Source organism: Myxocyprinus asiaticus, chromosome 46 (genome assembly GCF_019703515.2).
Source record: "Myxocyprinus asiaticus isolate MX2 ecotype Aquarium Trade chromosome 46, UBuf_Myxa_2, whole genome shotgun sequence".
In the NCBI taxonomy this organism is placed as follows: Eukaryota; Metazoa; Chordata; class Actinopteri; order Cypriniformes; family Catostomidae; genus Myxocyprinus; species Myxocyprinus asiaticus.
Window position 1 is genome coordinate 28,731,120 of NC_059389.1, and position 18,663 is coordinate 28,749,782.

The 18,663-nt window shown below is 37.9% G+C and overlaps 1 protein-coding gene and 1 pseudogene across 1 annotated transcript in view; both read right to left on the reverse strand.

Annotated features, from left to right (window-relative positions):
- LOC127436275 (kinesin-like protein KIF21A) overlaps positions 1-18,663 on the reverse strand; it is a 292,925-nt gene that overhangs the window by 151,373 nt on the left and 122,889 nt on the right. The window lies entirely within an intron of this gene.
- The window catches only part of LOC127435737 (copine-8-like), a 129,516-nt pseudogene that overhangs the window by 81,547 nt on the left and 29,306 nt on the right, over positions 1-18,663 (reverse strand).

Below are 18,663 nucleotides of genomic sequence, written 5' to 3' on the forward strand. Positions count from 1 at the left end.
TTTACTCTATTCCTGAAGATGTTTTTACCATTTCTGCTTGTTCAGTAATAATAATAAAAAAAGATATAAATGGTAAGATAAACTTTTATCTGTTCTGTTTTCTCCAGTTAGCTTACAAGCTAATCGGTTAGCCTATTAGCTTAGCACACCGCTAGCTTCTTCTCCTCTTCACATTCTCCTCACTGTCACCACTTAGTGATATGACGGTATGACTGAATTCAAAATAACTTTTAATTTGCGGTATATTTAATGATTTCGCAAACTTTCATTTTTTTAAATCTTTTTGGTAATGGTTAGGTTTAGAGTTATGGATAGGTGTAGGTGTATGGTTGCTGCGGGACTCCACATAAGCACAACAAACAGTGTATGAATGTGGCATCCAACTGTTCCAAGACTTCAGGATTTCACTGGTTATTTGGAGGGGGCATATTTTGTAGAGGGCATGCCTTGTAGTGGGCATGTCTTGTAGTAGTCTTGAATGACACAGACAGATCCCTCTCGCAACAGTTGGCAAAATCAACAGCAGCAAAATAGTGCCCTCATCTGACAACTGTTATGAGCAACATGGCATAAAAATGGCATTATGCCTCAATAATTTGCTGCAACTACAACACTAAGAACGTGCAAAATGATCGACAGGCAGAAAGCATCAGTGTCTGCTGCTCACGGACATATTTTTTGTTTGCCGTTTACAGAGTCTAGAGTTGTCACATAGACAGGCGAGATATCTCCGGACACTTATTTCATTAATATCTTTTAGGGAGTAGTAAAAAGATTTGCTTACCTTTCCATAAAAAATAAACAAAATTCGCTTACAGCACCTTTAACCATAAAGGGTAATCCCTCACCCAACCCTAAACCTAATCAAGTGTTGGATAGGAGGTTAGGTAAAATGTTATGCTGGGTTTGTATTGATTTTAAATTCTGTTTTTTGATTGGTTGGGAATAAAATTTGTACCTTTTCATATGAGCCAAGTCGTACAATATCTTACGATTTCTCCATCTGGCAAGAATTACGAGTTGCCATGAAACAATCAGAATCAGACTCAAAATGCTTACACATACAAGGAATTTGTCTTGGTGACAGAAGCTTCCAGTGCACAAACAATACAACAATTCAAAAAATTGAATAAAATAAAAAGTGAATAGATAATATAAGTATATATAGAAATACACAACAAGACAAAATATTAATATATATATATATATATATATATATATATATATATATATATATATATATATATATATATATACTGTATATATACGTATGTACAAATACAAATATGTGATATACAGATGCAAGGGAATGTATGGTAGAAGAGGTAGGGTATGTTGGATAAATATACTAAGCTGTGTATTGCACATAATTATTGTTCTTGAAGGGAGGGCAGGGGGCAACCAATAATCCTCTCAGCAGTCCGAACTGTCCTTTGTAGTCTTCTGCTATCCGATTTTGTAGCTGAACCAAACCAGACAGTTATTGAAGTGCAGAGGACAGACTCAATGACTGCTGAGTAGAACTTTATCAGCAGAGCCTGTTGCAGGTTGAACTTCCTCTACTGGCAAAGGAAGTACAACCTCTGCTGGGCCTTTTTCACAGTGGAGTCAATGTGGGTCTCCCACTTCAGGTCCTGTGAGATGGTAGTGCCCAGGAACCTAAATGTCTGCTGCCACAGTGCTGTTTAGAATGGTGAGGGGGTCAATGTTGGGGTGTTCCTCCTAAAGTCCACTATAATCTCCACTGTTTTGAGCATGTTCAGCTCCAGGTTGTTTTGACTGCACCAGTGAGCCAGCCGTTCAACCTCCCTTCTGTATCTTGGATGAGGCCGCTGACAGTAGTGTCATCTGCAAACTTCAGAAGCTTGACAGAGGGGTCCTTGGCGGTGCAGTCATTGGTATACAAGGAGAATAGTAGTGGGGAGAGCACACATCCCTAGGGGGCACTAGTGCTGATCATACATGTGCTGGAAGTGAATTTCCCCTGTCTCACTATCTGCTGCCTATCTGTTAGAAAGCTGGTGATCTACTGACAGATAGATGTGGGAACAGAGAGTTGGTGTAATTTAGTCTGGAGAATAGCTGGGATGATGGTGTTGAAAGCCGAACTAAAGTCCACAAAAAGGATCCTTGCATATGTCCCTGGTGTGTCCAGATGTTGCAGGATATGATGCAATCCCATGTTGACTGCATCATCCACAGACCTGTTTGCTTGATAAGCAAATTGAAGTGGATCTAGAAAGGGTCCAGTGATGTCCCTCAGGTGGGCCAACACCAGGTCTCTCAAATGACTTCATGACCACAGATGTCAGAGCAACAGGTCTGTAGTCATTAAGTCCTGTGATTTTGAGTTTCTTTGGGACAGGAATGATGGTGGAGCATTTCAAGCAGCAGGGAAATTCACACTGCTCCAGTGATCTATTATGATATACACCATCTGGGCCCTGTGCTTTCTTTGTCTTTTGTTTCCGGAAGACCCGGCACACCTCCTCTTCACAGATCTTAAGTGCAGGTTGAGTAGCAGGAGGGGTGAGGAGGGGGGTTGCAGGAGGTGTTGATGTTTGTGTGGAGTGAAGTGAAGTGAAGTGAAGGTCAGAGAATGAGACTGGGCCTTTCAAATGTACAGTAAAACACATTCAAGTCGTCAGCCAGTTGTTGGTTCCCCACAATGTTGGGGGATGGTGTCTTGAAGTTAGTAAAGTCTTTAAGGCCAGGGTCGTTAGCTGAAAACTTGTTTTTCAGCTTATCAGAGTATCTTATTTTAGCCATTCTGATTTCCTTATTCAGTGTGTTCCTGGCCTGATTGTACAAGATTTTATTCCCACTTATGTAAGCATCCTCTTTGGCATTACAAAGCTGTCTGAGTTTTCTGTGCCTCCGAATACACAATGATGACTCTAAGACATTATAGATATTACAGTTTTATCTTCTGTTAATGTCTGATCTTCTGTAAAGCTGCTTTGAAACAATGTGTGTTGTGAAAGGCTCTATACAAATAAAAATGACTTGACTTTTGCTATTAACTATGGTTTATCATTATTGAACGTTAAATAAGTCCTAGTAGGAATGCACATATCCTCACAGAATCTGATATATGATGTCACAGTATCTGTGAGCTCATCCAGATTGGTGTCTGCAGGCTCAAATACACTCAAATCAGTGCAGTCAAAGCAGGCTTGTAGTTCCAGCTCTGCTTCATTGGTCCATCTCTTTACAGTCTTTAATACAGGTTTAGCTGATTTTAGTTTCTGCCTGTAGGTTGGAAGAAGATGAACCAGACAGTGATCAGAGAGTCCTAAATCTGCTCTAGGGACAGAGCGATATGCATCCTTTATTGTTGTGTAGCAATGATCCAATGCATTTCTGTCTCTGGTGGGGCAAGTAATGTGCTGTGTGTATTTTGGCAGTTCATGGGTGAGGTTTGTTTATTAAAATCTCCCAGAATAATAATAAGTGAGTCCAGGTATTGTTGTTCTATGTCCGTGATCTGATCAGCCAGCTGTTGCAGCGCTGCGTTCACGCACGCGTGTGGAGGAATATAAACTCACCAGAATAAATGAGGAAAACTCCCATGATGAGTAGAAAGGCTTACAGTTGATAAAGAGTGCTTCTAAATTAGGACAGCACATCTTCTTTAATGTTGTTATATCTGTACACCAACTTTCATTGATGTAAAAGCATGTTCCACCTCCTCTCGTTTTCCCCGTTAGCTCCGCAATGTGATCCGCTCTGAACATCTGAAAGCCCGGCAGATGTAACGCGCTGTCCGGAATGGCTTCACTCAGCCAGGTTTCTGTGAAGCACAAGACAGCAGAGTTTGAAAAGTCCTTGTTTGTACGGGTGAGGAGATGTAGTTCGTCCCTTTTGTTAGGAAGAGAGTGGAGATTCGCTAGATGAATACTCGGCAGCGCTGTTCGAAAACCTTGGAGGTTGATGGAGCTTGACCAGCGTGCTGGCTCGCTTCCCTCGCTTGCGTCTCATTGCGCACTTAAACAACACAGCTGTGCCTCCCACTGTGTTACGTGAACTGGCGGTGTGTGGTGGGCAGACTACTGTGTGGAAAGACCGGTTCCACCCGGAGGTTGTACAACCTTGCACAGGTGTTGGGTGTTGCCCAGCCCGCTGCTCTGCAAATGTCTGTTAGAAAATGTCCAGCAAAACATCAGAATAGCCGAAAACCGGGAAAAGATTGTCTGGTATGTGCTGCCGAATGTTCAGCAGTTTGTCCCTGGTAAAACTGATTGGAAAAAAATTACTAAACACAGGACAAACAAACTAAAACAACAAAAGAATTGGAGAGCTCCACACCGAGGCTGCCATCCACGGTGCCATCATGATGTAAAAAAAAAACATGTTGGTAGTTTTATCATCATGTTGACATTTACCTAATTTGGTGCTACAAATATTGCAGAGTTTGATTGGATGCATTGATGTCAACAACAATAGATATAGGAAGAGTTGTATCCCTTTTAATAGTTGATAAGCTTATTTATTTTGCTTTCGTGTCTATACGCGATTATATGGATTTTTGAATTTTACTATTTGGAAGTAGTTATTTTTTTCCCTGCTGACAGACCTGCGACCCACCAGTTGAGAGCCACTGATTTACACAAACATATAAACATGCACACATTTACATGCTGAAAATACTCACAGGTCAAAGCGTAGATTTTGTCTCTCTTCAAAGAAGTAGTCGAGGATGAATTTGTGCACAAAGTCTGGATTCAGCGTGTTATCGATGACTTCTGTCCTGCCAAACTACAAAATGACATCAGCAGCATTATTAAAAACATTGAACATTGAAAATAAAGTTTCTGCACAGAAGTGTATTTAAAAATGCATAGTGTATAGTTTAATAAAGATTACGACATCATACCTCTCGCCACTCCCTGTTGGCCACCGTTTGAGTGTACAACACACAAACTACACAAAAAAGGTGAAAAAACATGATAAATGTGTTTATGAAAATTGAAAATGCCATCTTGTTGAAGAGAAGAGGGGTAATTGTATTGCTGCAACTAAAATATAATATCTGAAATTAGCTTTCATAAAAGCGATTGGGTCATTCTCAAGAAACCATTATGTGCGTCCCTGTGACTTACTACTGATATAATTAACAGAATACTGAACTTAGTCACATTATTTGCTAGATTTAACTCTTTTTTTTTTTTTGTAATGCAAAAAACTTTAAAAATATATAAATTTTTATTTATTTATTTATTTATTTTTTGAAAAGTTTTAATCAGAAAATTAGCCAAATTGCATGTCCCCTTTTATCAACATGGGTAATATAAGATAGATAAGATAATATAAAGCCGATAAGAGCTTTTTGCATAATCATCAAGAAATGTGAGGCATTTTATACATACTATATTAGGTTACAAGGGTTGTCAATCGATTACAATTTTTTAATCTAATTAAATACGAGATGTCGATTACTTAATCAAATTAATCACAGTTAATCGCATAAATTAATATAAGCTGCGAAGGACCCTAAATAAAGATGTTAATATTTAATCATCAAAATAATTATAAATATATTTCATATATAACATAATTCAGATTCAAAGACATTGTATTATTGTGGCAGACAAGTGACAAGACAATATAAAATTCAATATATTGTTAGTTTCCTATCTGTCACTCACTCGACGTTGTGTCGATGTAGTGACACTAGGGGTCACTCTTGGGAGCCCGAGACACCTCTGGTCTTTGATAAAAGGCCAATGAAAATTGGCGAGTGATATTTGCATGCCACTCCCCCAGACAGACGGGTATAAAAGGAGCTGGTATGCAACCACTCATTCAGATTTTCTCTTCGGAGCCAAACGGTCATGCTCACTGAGCTAAATTCCCACGACTGTTCATTCACCTCTGCTGGATTTGATGGCGCATTTCAGCGGCTTCTTCCCCCTCTGCACTGGTGCAATGCAGAGAATGCCCCTGGGCGCTTTGGCAGAAATAAAAGAGTATATTTCTCTAAAAGAGTATATTTCTCTAAAAGAGCGGCACACACGGAATGTCTTTTTAAAGATGCGTCTTTCTAAAGATGCTTTTCCGATTGTCAACGAAACGTGCCTGGAGTTCGGTCTGGGTTACTCTCACGTGATCCTGAGACCCTGACCGGGCTATGTGCCCAAGGTTCACACCACCCCTTTAGGTACCAGGTGGTCAACCTGCAAGCGCTGCCCCAGGAGGAGGCAGACCCAGCCCTGTCGTCACTGTGTCCGGTGCACGCTTTACGCAGCTATTTGGATCGCATGCAGAGCTTTAGAATCTCTGAGCAGCTCTTTGTCTGCTTTGGTGCACAGCGGAAAGGAAGTGCTGTCTCCAAGCAGAGGATCACCCACTGGTTCATTGATGCCATAACTATGGCATATGTTGCACAGGACATGCCGCCCCCAGTAGGGATACAAGCCCATTCTACCAGGGGTGTAGCGGCTTCCTGGGCCCTGGCCAGGGGTGCCTCTCTAACAGACATTTGCAGAGCAGCGGGCTGGGCAACACCCAACACCTGTGCAAGGTTGTACAACCTCCGGGTGGAACCGGTCTTTCCACACAGTAGTCTGCCCACCACACACCGCCAGTTCACGTAACACAGTTCAGCCAATTGTGGCGTTTCGTATAGGGACCCCTAGTGTCACTACATCGACACAATGTCGAGTGAGTGACAGATAGGGAACGTCATGGTTACTTGTGTAACCTCCGTTCATGATGGAGGGAACGAGACGTTGTGTCCCTCCTGCCACAACGCTGAACTACCCGCTGAAATGTCCGGACCTTATATCGGCTCCTCAGCATAAAACCTGAATGAGTGGTTGCATTCCAGCTCCTTTTATACCCGTATGTCTGGGGGAGTGGCATGCAAATACCACTCGCCAATTTTCATTGGCCTTTTATCAAAGACCAGAGGTGTCTCGGGCTCCCAAGAGTGACCTCTAGTGTCACTACATCGACACAACGTCTCGTTCCTTCCATCAGGGAACGGAGGTTACACAAGTAACCATGACATTTTATTTCCATATCATTAAACTAATGTCCTCAGCAATCTATTTTACAGACCGGGCTGTTCTCACAAGACATGTTCAGTGCATATTTTGTTGGTCTATGCACACATACTTCAGACAGGTGCTTTTTGAGCATGCAGGGATCTCAAGATGTGTTTTTCTAAGTTTCAAACTTCGTTTAACTTGACACATCGACCTAAAAACGGTATGTTTATGAAGCGACACAACTGAGGTGCTCCAAAAGCATCCGTCTGACGCAGTTGTACATTGACACATCCTTAAACAAGCACTTATAATAAATCTCAGACTGATTGATGAATTCAGCTGCAAAATGGATTGCTGTGAACTGTAGGCCAATGATAGGTATATTGCATTCTAAAGCCGCTTTTTGTATTGTCTTTTTTAATGCTTCACTTGTGTGCCTAAATAATGTAATGCATTTTAATTTTCTGTATTATTATTTTTTATAATATGTATTTTTTATTTATAATTATTTAAATATAACTATTTATAATTATTTAATAATTATATATTTAATTAATGTTACTTGAGGAGCTTTCTCAGCAAATATTTATGTATGCGATTAATTTGATAATTAATCGGCATTCCATGTAATTTATTCACAAAAAAATTTGAATATATATATATATCAGTGGCGGGCCATGCATTAAAAGTCTAGGCCTTCAGTATGATTCATGCCATTAAGAAAACACAGTTTCACAATGAATAAGACACCCTATGCCTTTGGGCATCATACATTATGTCGCAGCTAACTAATAATACCAATTGACATTTTAAAAACACGTCCACGCACGAAAGCCAGAACTTGAAATGACACTTAATTTTCAAGCACGCCCAATTTTAACTGCAGCATGACTGTTTTGTGAAATGAACGTCTCCCAAACAGACATTCAAAAATCATAATTTTTCATATGAATCTACCAAGGAGGTCTGTAAAAATCTATCTATTAATATTTGCAACATTTATTTAAATGTTTCTTGCAATAAATTTCATTTCGTCAGGGTACAAGTTTATGCTGCATTCCATTCAAGTTGGATGTGGGATATTCCTACTTGACATCTCCGACCATAAATGCATTCCATTCCCCGATATTCGGAACTGCAATGTTCCCGTTAGCTTAGCAGGGGTTTGACTCTCATTAGAGATGTCTCCTAGCAACCCAACTGATAAACAATGCTGCAGCGCTAGCGTTTGTGCTACAGGTGTACGATTATCAAAAGAGATTATGATGTTTTATACACTTGTTTCTGCAGGCATTTATTAAACAATAACATGTAATGTGGAAACGAACTCATTTATCGATATTACTTAATAAAGTGAATGTTTATCACTTACTTCGTATATCTCCCTTCATGCACCTGCATCTCGGTGAAATCGGAGTTGAGAATTTCTGCACGAGCCTACAAGTTGTAATTCTGACTTAAAGATGCATTCCATTGCATTTTTCCTAGTAGGAAGTTGTAAAATCCGACTTTCTGAGTTGAATGGAACGCAGAACTACTTTTCAAAACTCGATCCGACACTGAATTCTCAAGCAAACCTAATTTACACTTAGAAAACTCCTGATGTTTCTATAACATTGCAAAAAGCACTTACCAATTTACTTGAAGTGAAAATCAGTCCTCCTTTCCTGTTTAATAAATTAAGCAAACTTGCGCTCTTCGCTTTTAAATTACATACATCATTTAAAGTGTGATTGCGTCACTTAAGGCCAGCTAGAAGGCCTCAACCGGGATATATCCTAAAGATCACACCCACCAAGAACAAATAAATCAATCTGATTGGCTGATGAATCTGACAATCTACCTTTAGACGTACATTCATTTACACTGTTGTTGGATTCTGTGGAAATTCTGAAGGCCTGAGGGGGTGGAGCTCAGACTCACGCACTGCTTCTGCTAAGGAGCTCGGCTTTGGGCATGTGATTTGTGAAACAGTTGTCACACTTTGCTTGTAAGCATCAAGGAATAAATTCTGACTGGATAAACTTTTCGTTTTTCTCTATTTGTTTGTAGATTCATTAAGAGTGAAAAGCCATTAAAAATACATAGACATAAAGGTGATTGAGAATGAAAGGATGAAAAATATTTTTTTATATGGCATGTTAGGCCAGCAGAGAAGGCTTTGCTGGCCCTGAGAATTCACCACTGATTACAAGGCACACTGAAACTGAGTGATACTAGCAGAATTTACTTTAATATCTGTTCAAATTATATTAATTCCATACTCACTGTGATTTCAAAGTTTCCTGAGAATGATCCTATCACAACATCATAAATATGTGCATGCATTTAAAATTTCCATACTGCATACATTTGAATTAAACAACTCTGGTTTTCTAATTAAATAAATGAATCAAAAGAGCAAAACAAATTAATAAATACATTTAAAAAAAAAACAATTTCAAATAAACAAAGATGTGTTAGGGCACTTGAGACATTATTGGCACATTTGTCTAGCATACAGTGAGATGAGTGGTGTTATTAATATACACACATGCACACATACACAAAAGTCATGTCAATTCATATCACGTGCAGCGGCAGGCGCTGAAATAATTCAGTTTCCTAAAATCTGTCTGATTGTCCGGAGGCCTTTCTCTAAACACAAGCCAATACCTGCCATCAGAGTGTGTCTAAAAATATGCCTAATTAGAAAAGACCATTATCATCCACTGAGTGTGTAATAATCACAAACATTCATATTGGGTTTGGACCCCAGAGCGTTGTAGAGTTTACAGTGTGTGATTTTATGACTGCCTGTACTCATATCTGTCCTGGGAGATGAGTGTTTGTGTGTGTGTGTGTGTGTGTGTGTGTGTGTGTGTGTGTGTGTGTGTGTGTGTGTGTGTGTGTGTGTGTGTGTGTGTCTATAGAGAGATATACCTCAGCTGTGTAAATGCTCTGATAAACTCTTAAACTTTAATTCTGTTCAGTTGGGTGTGTAGATGCATATGGAAACCTGAACACTTTACAAAAATAAACCTACAGTAGTGGACAAAAATACTGGCACCCTAGGTAAATATGAGCAAATAAGGCTATGAAAAAAAATCTGCATTGTTTATCCTTATTGTTAAAATTTACAAAAATCGAACCTTTAATTGAAGTAAAACAATTGAAAGAGGGAAAATATCTCATTATTACATAAATATTTTTCTCAAACATGTTGAGAAATGAATTACAATGAATTTTTTGAATGAAAGATCAAAAGGATGCAGATTTTTTTCACAGCCTTCTTTGCTCATATTTACCATGGGTTCCAATATTTTTGGCCACTACTGTACATAACACTGAGACAATAATATGAGCATTAAAAACACACACAGCCTTAAATACTAGGGTAGGTGTACAAATCTGCATCTAAAGCCATGGTCAAATTAGATTTTGAGCTTGCAAAATTATTTCGGACACTGCAACAAACAGGATATGATGTCACGCTCGAAGGTTTCTGGTTTTAATCAACACAAAATCACAAATAACAAGAAATATTATATTTAAAATGTTACAATATACCAGCAACAATAAAATCACACAGCTTTGAAATATGTATTCTTTTGTGCTGAGCCATGAGATCAGTTTGTGACGTTTCAATGTTCTATTGGTCACACAACTTCTCATTATTTGAATTCGCAGGTCAAAGTTTTTTTGCAGTGGAATGCGAAATGTCCTCGAATTATCTTGTGTTTAAATGGACATGAAAAAGAAGCACAATGTGTAGTGTGACCAAGGCTTTATTCACTTACCACCCACAATCTAGAATAACCACAACTGTGCATTGCGTTTTTAAAGGTGCACAGTAATTTGTTCCTTATTAAAAAAGTTTAACTCCTAAGAACATGAATTGTAATTTTGCAATATATGTAGGAAATCATGAGCACTCACATTAAAATGAAGACTCCAGTCATATCAGTAACCTTATAAAAGCTGTTTTATTCTACATGGAGAGGGTCCGCACATGGGGACTGCCATGTTGGAATCACATGACCAGCCGAAAACTGCTCACTTAATGTCAGTAACCATCCTATTATTTGACAATTTCACTCACTGATTAAATTAATAATGGCTGACTGTGAATATAAAATTTCTTCAATGCTAACTGAAACTGAAAACTATTGATTTTAATTATGTTGCATCCAAGCCGCTAGATGTCAGTGTAAGTCCAAGATGACACAAAGACAAAAGTTACTGAGTGCACCTTTAAATTACATTGTTGTCATTCTTTTCAGATCAACACACAATAGGCTTATTATAGATTGCACCTTGTATAATTAGAATTTGGCCATATTCTGATGCGTCAGTGTGTAATTGTGTTAACCTGAGTGCCATTACTTGATTAAGTAAATGTTCTGGTTTCTTGACATTTAAAAAAAACGGATGCAATATTCCTGTATTAATCAGAATTTTGGTCATGTAAACACCTTTTTTTGGACTATCCACTGTAACAAAAGCACATATTCATTTACATAGATGAGCCAAAACATTATGATGCCTTATATGCTGTTGGTCCACTGCGTGCTGCCAAAATAGCGCCGACCCGCCGAGGCATGGACTCTACAAGACCCTTGAAGGTGTCCTGTGGTATCTGGCACCAAGACATTATCAGCAGATCCTTCAAGTCCTGTAAGTTGTGAATTGGAGCTGCTGTGGAACGGACTTGTTGGTCCAGTACATCCCACAGATGCTCAATCGGATTGAGATCTTGTGAATTTGGAGGCCAGAGCTACACCTTGAACTCTTCATCATGTTCCTAAAACCATTCCCGAACAATGTATGAAGTGTGGCAGAGTGCCTTATCCTGCTGAAAAAGGCCCCTGCCATCAGGGAATACCATTGCCATGAAGGGGTGTACCTGGTCTGCAATGATGTTTATGTAGGTGGCACGTGTCAAATTGACATCCACATGAATGGCCGGACCCAGGGTTTCCCAACAGAACACTGCCCAGAGCATCACGCTCCCTCCAATGGCTTGTCATCTTCTACAGTGCATCCTGGTGCCATCACTTTCCCAGGTAAATGGCGCACACGTACATGGCCGTCCACATGATGTAAAAGAAAACGGGACTCATCGGACAAGGCGACTTTCTTCCACTGATCCAAGGTTCAGTTCTGATGCTCACATACAGCTTTCAATGGTGGACAGGGGTCATCATGGGCACTCTGACCGGTCTGCAGCTACATAGCCCCATATGCAGCAGGGTGCGATGCACTGTGTGTTATGACACATTTCCTCCCATAACCATCATTAAAATGTTCTGTGACTTGTGCCACAGTAGACCTTCTGTCAGTTCATACCAGACGGGATAGTCTTTTTTAGCCCGCACATCGATGAGCTTTGGGCGCCAAACACGCTGTCGCTGATTTGTGGTTTGTCCCTCCTCAGACCACTGTCAGTAGGTACTCACCACTCCTGACCGGGAGCACCCCACAAGCCATAACAATTTGACCCTTGTCAAAGTCACTCAGGTCTTTACTCCAGCCCATTTCTCCTGCTTTCAGCACATTGACTACGAGAACTGATTGTTCACTTACTAATCTACCCAGATCTTGACATGTGGCCTTGTTAAGAGATGATCAACATTATTCACTTCACCTGTGAGTGGTCATAATTTTTTTGGCTCATCATTGTATATCTGCATGTGGCCAAATGGAAGTAATTGTGGGTGATATGAGAGACAGGCAGTTGTGAAAAGTCAGTGTTAGAAACTTTTTGGAGCAAGAAACAGACTGATTTATTTTATAAACATGAAAATAAATAATAATAAATCAATAAACAGAGGGGCAATAGCTTCATAATGTTCTTGGCTTACATTTTGCTACTCATTGCGCTCTTATGTGCAATTGTTCAGGACATGAATGAGAACTAATGAGCTGATTACTGTAAATTGCTGCGCAGAGTGCAGCATAATAAATGGCACAAGCAAGCATTTGCAGTTTTTCCAGAATTGCATTAAATTAGATTGTGATTCCATGTATAGGTTTCTCTCAGGAAACTGTTCCATTTGTGTTCTATGTGTAGCCTTATGGGTGAGATTTATCTTTTTAGTTTGAGTAAAGCATATGACAATTACGCTTCAATATTTTACTAAACAGTAAAACACTAAACAGTGCTGGGCGGATTACTTTTGAATTGTAATCAGGTACTACAAATTACATGACAAAAAATGCAATAAGTAACATAATTTTTGGGGTAATATAATGAGATTACTTTTGGATTACTTTCAACCTAATTCTATTTTATTTTATGTCACATACATTTGAGTAGGATAATCATTTTACCAAACAGTACAAAGAGGAAGAAAATGTATTACATTCTTTATTATTAACAAAAAGAGCATCACAAAAAGAGTTCCTTATGACATTTTTAAAAAGTGCATTAAGTCTAACAGCAATGCCAGTGCATGGCCAAAGTTTATAATTCAAAACACTGAGACATCAAGTTCATTTAAGTGCATAATACAATAGCATTACGAACATTAATGACCATAAAATCATCATAAAACAATCATAAAATGAATGAAAATGAATGACCATAAAATCAACTGCAACGACGTTGCCCAGGTCAAAGCTTTCATCTAAAAACACTGAAACACATTTAACTCTTTCTGCTTAATGATAGTCCATCATCTATTCCTTAGCTGAGGTGCATATCTTACTGTTGTAAAGTAAAAGGAGCACATGCTCAAATGTTAATCTGTGACACTATTGCGCTTTGGGGAAAGAATATGATGATATTGATATGAAAATTATCAATAAATTATTAACAATTTACTGCCTTTGCCTTGTTAATATGTAATCAAGTAAGCTATAAAAAAGTAACTGTAATATGATTATGAGTTTTTTCAAATGTAAATATTTATAATCCAATTACAAGTAATTGATTTTTGTAATCTGATTATGTAATCCACGTTACATGTAATCTGTTACTACCCAGCAATGTTAGTAAAATATAACAAGAAATTATGCTTCATGATGCCGCCAAATCCTGTCTAAATATTACATCGAGCTGAGTGGACACACACACACACACATATATACAGAAACAGTATATTATGGGGGGCAAAACAGGAAATAATTATATAAATCTGAATATATAGTTGTAAATCCTGAATATATACTTGTAATTCAGAATAAATATAAATCAGAATATTGTCATAGGGTGAGAGAGACAGGACCCAAGAGCAGAGGTAACAGTTCAATAGGATTTATTAACACAAAGTTCCTTTTCAAAAACAAAGCAAATTCCAGGCAAGTTTCTCCCCCAACACGTGGGCAGAGACCGAGGAATCCTCCTCCAAAGGGATTGGGCAACGATACAGGCGAGGGCACACTAGAAGGTAACCACACCTCTAGAGACAGGCAACCAACAGAAACACGAGCAATCTCCAACTAAACAAGAGAGCACGATTAACACTTGACAGCAAACATCAAACATCACGTTCACCTTGAAACAACACACAACAGAATAATAATAATAATAATAATAATAATAAACTTTTATTTTGTATAGCGCCTTTAAAAGTGGCTTCTCAAAGCACTTTACATAAATAAGAACAACCCAAAAACAACAAAATACACATAACCATAATCAACAAGGAGCAAGTGCAAGGACTCCAAGACTCAGGTAATATGTTCACCTGTTTTAGTCCGAGTTAAAATCCTGGCCGCCATGTTTTGGACATACTGCAGTTTATTTAAGGTAGACTTTGAAACCACAGCAAGGAGTGCGTTATAGTAATCGATGCGTGAAAATACAAATGTATTGATCAGCATTTCAGCTAAAGAAAAGGATAGCATAGGACACAACTTTGCAATGTTTCTGAGATAAAAGAATGATGTCCTGACTGTATTTTGCACATGAGGTTCAAACGTCAAAGAAGAATCAAAGATCACACCAAGATTCTTCAGTTTTCCAAGCAACATCACCTCGGTCTTGTCACTGTTTAAACAGAGAAAATTATTGGCCATCCAGATTTTTATCTCAGAAATACATTTGGAGAGGAATGTTTCAGCTTTGTTTTGATGTGTGTATCATCTGCATATAAATGATAGGTAAGACAAAGAGATCTTAGGAACTGGCCTAATGGGGATAAATAGAGGCTGAAAAGTAGGGGACCCAGAATGGAGCCCTGAGGGACACCAGTGTGAACTAGTCCAGTCTCAGACCTGTGCTCACCCAAAATAACAAACTGTCTACGCTCAAAAAGTAAGATTTGAACCAATTCAAAACTGTCCCAGAAACACCAAAGATAGTTTCAAGGTGGGTGATTAAAAGATTATGGTCAATAGTGTCAAATGCAAGGTCAAGGAGGATAAGGATCGAAGGAGATCCTGCATCAGATGCCATTAATAAGTCATTGGTGACCTTCACCAGAGCCATTTCTGTACTGTGGAATTTCCAAAAACCAGACTGAAGTGGGTTAAAGAGATTACTGACAGTGAGATGATTGTACAGCTGAGAGGCAACGACACTCTCTAAAATTTTTGCCAAAAAACGGGAGATTTGAGATGGGATGGAAGTTATTTAGATTATCCAAGGCAACGTTTTGCTTTTTTGCAACCGGAGTAACGGCATCAATTATTAATGCAGCTGGAACGACACCTGTGCACAGCGATTCATTGATTATATTGAGCACCACCTGGCACAAGTAATCAAAGCAAGACTTCAATAGATTTGTAGGTAAAGGATCAAGTATGCAAGTGGTAGTTTTCATACCTGATACTACTGTAGCAAGTGTAGCGTAATCAAGCTGCAAAAAATTACAAAGGAGTACCTCAAAAACTGGACAAATAATGGTGGGATGTAGGTGAGGCAGGTGAAGAAAGAATTTGTTTATGGACATTAGCAATTTTTGAATTAAAAAAATTAAGAAAGTTGTTACATAACTGATGAGAAGCAGTCAAGATTTTGGCATCATTGACATTGAAGAGTATTTATGGTTTGAAAAAGATGTCTTGGATTTCATTGATTATCCACAATGATATATGCAAAATAAGAGGATCGAGCGGTTTCAGTTTCTGCTCTGTAGTCACTCAGTGAATTTTTCTACATCAGATAATAACTATTCAAGCCAGATAGACACAATTCTTTTTTTTTTTTTTTTTTTTTTTTTGCTTTCATTGAGCACAGATTGTCATTGTACCAGGGAGTGGAAAGAGTATGCAAGATTTTATGCGACTTTAGGGGGGGGAAAGGAATCCAAATGAGTAGTAAGAGCATTATTTAACCGTAGTATTTGTTCTTCCAGCGGGATGGGGTATAAAGTACTTAAAGATGAAACAACAGCATTTATAAATTAAGTCAGGTTGATTGATTTCCATTTCTGAAACGTAACAATTCTGGACATGGATGAACATAGAATCGGCAACTCCAAGGTAAAGCAACAGCTAAATGGTCAGAGAAGCCAATATCCAAAGTAACAGGTTATATACAAACGATTAATTATCACACACTAGGTCTAATATGTGAGTGGAGTTAAGACAGTCCAATAAGGACAAGAAGTCTTTAGCCATGACATAATTTGCTTGATCAATGTGTATGTTAAAGTCCCCCAAACCTGGCAAGGTGACAGGGCCGTGATATCACCGGAGGGCAAATGGCGGCAACTCGCGCACTGCGGTAACCCATCACCGGACCTGTGCGCCCACACAAAACATGTACATGAAACACAAGACAGACAGGGGATGATGATGACGTGGTTCTCGTTAGACAAAACCCAACCTGACTGGTTGACAGGACCATGACATCACTGGAGAGCGCACGGTGGTAACAAACAACCGGATCTGTGCGCTCACACAAAGGGGGTACACAAACAGGCCAATACTCTCACGGTCCCATCAGGCTGAACCCCAACCTGACAAGGTGACCGGACCGTGACAAATATATACTTGTAATTCAGAATATTTATAGTTTTAATTCTGAACATATAAATATAAATCGGAATATATAAATATTAATCTGAATATATACTTGTAAATCCTGAAAATATATAGTTGTAAATCTGAATATATAAATATATATCTGAATATATAGTTGTAAGTCTGAATATATAGTTTTAAATCTGAATATATAGTTGTAAATCTGAATATATAGTTGTAAATCTGAATATATAAATATAAATCTGAATATATACTTTTAAATCCTGAATATATAAATATATGTCTGAATATATAGTTGTAAATCTGAATATATAGTTGTAAATCTGAATATATAAATATAAATCTGAATATATACTTTTAAATCCTGAATATATAGTTGTAAGTCCGAATATTTAGTTGTAAATCTGAATATATAGTTGTAAATCTGAATATATAAATATATATCTGAATATATAATTGTAAATCTGAATAAATAAATATAATTTCGAATATACTGTATATTTGTAAGTCTGAATATATTTTAATAAAATCACTTTTTCACCAGACTTATTGATAGACAAGCTTTAATTTTCCATATGTAACTAACATGCTTAATATAATTATTTGTTTTACACCATGATTGTCATAATCGGCCAGCTTTCCACATATAACAAGTGTTTTATTTATTTATTTATTTCTATTATTATTTTTATTCTGCTTCATCAATTTCTTGCTGGCCAGGGTGTGGAAGCCCAATGGGTCCTTCCTCACAGTGAGTTAAAAATGACTTATTCTGCTTAACTGTGGCTCAACAGCTCAAAAGCTTGCAGCCGCAGCACTCATTTAGGCTTCTATATTTATCGGTTGAAAAAAGGCAAAAAAATATCAGTTCCAGGATTTTTGGCTTTGTCTGAAGTGCAATAAACAACACAACAGCTTTTCATCATGTTTTTCATTGTTAAAATAGCCAAATTTATTGGATATTTCTCCCCATTTTTTTCATAGGAATGAATGAGTAACTATGGTAACGGGGAATCGATTTCCCCCAGTGTATGACACGTTGCTGACTGTATCTATTAAGGACCCCAAAGTCTAAGGACCCTTTAGTGTCCATGTTGCGGCCAGCCTTTGATTTTATAAAGCAGAAAAATACTCCAATTGGTCTGGATCTTAGTGCTCCTTGGTCTGGATAACTGATTTGGATCATTGTACAATACTGAATTATTTAGACTTGGGATCTACTTTTAATTAAACATTTTATTCAAGAACATCTGTCTATAATCTTGCCTGATCATACATTTATAACTATATATAGTTTTATATTTATATATTCAGACTTACAAATATATTCGGACATACAACTATATATTCAGGATTTACAAGTATATATTCTGATTTATATACTCAGGATTTATAACTATATATTCAGATTTATATTTATATATTTGGAATTACAACTATATATTCAGATTTTATATAATGATTTCCTGTTTGGCCCCCCATAATATATATACCATATACTGTGTGTTTATATATATATAATATTGTAAGTGGGCATATATGTATATATTTCCAATTCCACAATTTGTTTGTGCAAACATGTGCAAACATAAAGTGGAGAGCTTTTTCACTTACAAAATCGAATATATGTCACAAAGGCGAGACAAAGAGATCCAAGAGCAGAGGAACAGTTCAAAGGATTTATTAACAATAAATGATAACTTTAGCAGATTCAGGTGAAGTGTGGAGATCCCAGCACCAACTGCAGTAGAAGGTGATG